Source organism: Cebus imitator, unplaced genomic scaffold (genome assembly GCF_001604975.1).
Source record: "Cebus imitator isolate Cc_AM_T3 unplaced genomic scaffold, Cebus_imitator-1.0 Scaffold234, whole genome shotgun sequence".
Lineage (NCBI taxonomy): Eukaryota > Metazoa > Chordata > Mammalia > Primates > Cebidae > Cebus > Cebus imitator.
In genome coordinates, this window is record NW_016107549.1 from 1,992,015 (window position 1) to 1,994,531 (window position 2,517).

General features: G+C 43.9%; 1 protein-coding gene across 1 annotated transcript in view; it reads left to right on the forward strand.

Moving 5' to 3' along the window:
- The window catches only part of ZNF564 (zinc finger protein 564), a 24,483-nt gene that overhangs the window by 12,944 nt on the left and 9,022 nt on the right, over positions 1–2,517 (forward strand). The window lies entirely within an intron of this gene.

The window sequence follows — 2,517 nt, forward strand, 5'->3', positions numbered from 1 at the left end:
GAGTTTCACTCGTTGCCTAGGCTAGAGTGCAACAGTGCCATCTCAGCTCTCTGCAATCTCCGCCTCCTGGGTTCAAGTGATTTTGCTGCCTTATCCTCCCAGGTAGCTGGGATTACAGGCATGTGCTGCTACACCTGGCTAATTTTGTATTTTTGGAAGAGACAGGGTTTCACCATGTTGGTCAGGCTGGTCTCGAACTCCTGACCTCAGGTGATCTGCCTGCCTTGGCCTCCCAAAGTGCTGGGATTACAGGCCACCACTCCCGGCCAACCCATGTCTTATACGAAGTCCACAATACAAGGATACTCATACATGTTTAAGTTCCAGACAGTAACCAAGTAACCAAGGTCCTAATTTCACTTCTCAGAATATACAGTGCTGGACTCCAAAACAAGGCATTGGATGGAACCTGCTCTTCTCTTCCCAGTCTCAGGCTGAAGACCTTATTCATCACCCTGTTGGCTTACTAAAATAAGTTCAAATCAGTTGCATGAAAGATGATATGGGCTGGGCATGGAGGCTCAAGCCTGCCATGTCAGCACTTTGGGAGGCCAAGGTACGCGGATTGCCTGAGCCCAAGAGTTTGAGACCAGCCTGGGCAACATGACAAAGCCCCGTCTCTATAAAAAATACGAAAATTTGCCAGGCATGGTGGCATGCACCGGTAGTCCCAGCTCCTTGAGAGGCTGAGGTGGAAGAATCACTTCAACCTGGGAGGTCGAGGCTGCAGTGAGCTGTGATCACACCCCTGCACTCCAATCTGGGTGACAGAATGAGACCCTGTCTGAAAGAAAGAAAAAATGACATGGTCCAGTGATGAGTTACTTTTCAGGGGCGGATTGTCATTAGTCTGTCTTCATTTTAACTTTTTGTAACAGATTTTTTTTCAGAACAGTGTTTTTTTGTTGTTGTTGTTTGTTTTAATAGAGACAGGGTTTCACCATGTTGACCACATGGTCTTGATGTCTTGACCTCATGATCCGCCCGCCTCGGCCTCCCAAAGTGCTGGGATTACAGGTGTGAACCACCGTATTTTTTTTTTTTTTTTAAACAGAGAACAGTTTTAAGTTTACAGAAAAATTGATCATTAAGTAGTGTGTTACTTAATGATCACCTCTCTTTATAGTTTGCCGTATTTTTTATATACTGTATTACTGTGGTACATTTGTTACAATTGAGGAACCAATATTGTTGCATTAATGTTCACATTTTACATTAGAGTTAACTCTACTGTGTTTTTATTGGACTTTGACGATTTTTTTTTTATTTTTGAGGCAGATTTTCGGATTTTTGCTCTTGTTACCCAGGTTGGAGTGCAATTGTGCGATCTTGGCACACCGCAACTCCATCTCCTGGGTTCAAGCCATTCTCCTGCCTCAGTCTCTTCAGTAGCTGGGATTATAGGCGTGCACCACTCTGCCGGCTAATTTTTGGATTTTTAGTACAGATAGGGGTTTTGCCATATTGGCCAGCCTGGTCTTGAACTCCTGACCTCGTGATCCCCCTGCCTTGGCTTCCCAAGTGTTGGGATTACAGGTGTGAGCCACCGTGCCTGGAAATGACAAGTGTCTGTTATTTCTGTTAGGGTAGTTTCACTATCCTAAAAATCACCTATAGTCCATATATTCATTCATCCTCCTTTCCATCCTGAAATCCCTTACAACCAAAGACTTTTTAATGTCCCATAGTTTTGTCTTTTGCAGAATATCCTATAGTTGGTAACATACTGTATATGGCCTTTTTAGATTGGATTCTGTCGCTTAGTAATGTACTTTTGTTTTTTTTTTATTTTGAATGGAGCCTCACTCTTGCTCAGGCTGGAGTGCAGTTGTGCTATCTCAGCCCACTGTAACCTCTGCCTCCTTCATTCAAGTGATTCTCCTGCCTCAGCTTCCTGAGTAGCTGGGATTACAGGTGCCTGCCACCATGCCTGGCTAATTTTTTTTTTTTTTTTTAAGGTACAGAAATTAATAAGGTCACCATTAAATGGTGAATGAGTAAGCCATAAATGGCTTTATCTTTTTATTTATTTATTTTTTGAGATGGAGTTTCACTCTGTCACGAGGCTGGAGTACAGTGGTGCAATCTCGCCTTACTGCAGCCTCTGCCTCCTGGGTTCAAGGGATTCTCCTGCCTCAGCCTCCAAAGTAGCTGGGACAATAGGCAGGCACCACCACACCCAGCTAATTTTTGTGTTTTAGTAGAAATAGTGTTTCACCATGTTGACCAGGATGGTCTTGATCTCCTGACCTCGTGATCCACCCACCTTGATCTCCCAAAGTGCTAGGATTACAGGCGTGAGTCACTGTGCCCAGCCAGTTAATTTTTGTATTTTTAGTAGAGATGAGGTTTCACCATGTTGGCCAGGCTGGTCTCAAACTTCTGACTTCAGGATACCCACTCGCCTCGGCTTCCCAAAATGCTGGGATTACAGGTGTGACCCACCACAGCCACCCTTAAGTTTTCTCTATGTCTTATAGCTTGCTATCTTATTTCTTTTTTGTTTTTTTCTTTTTT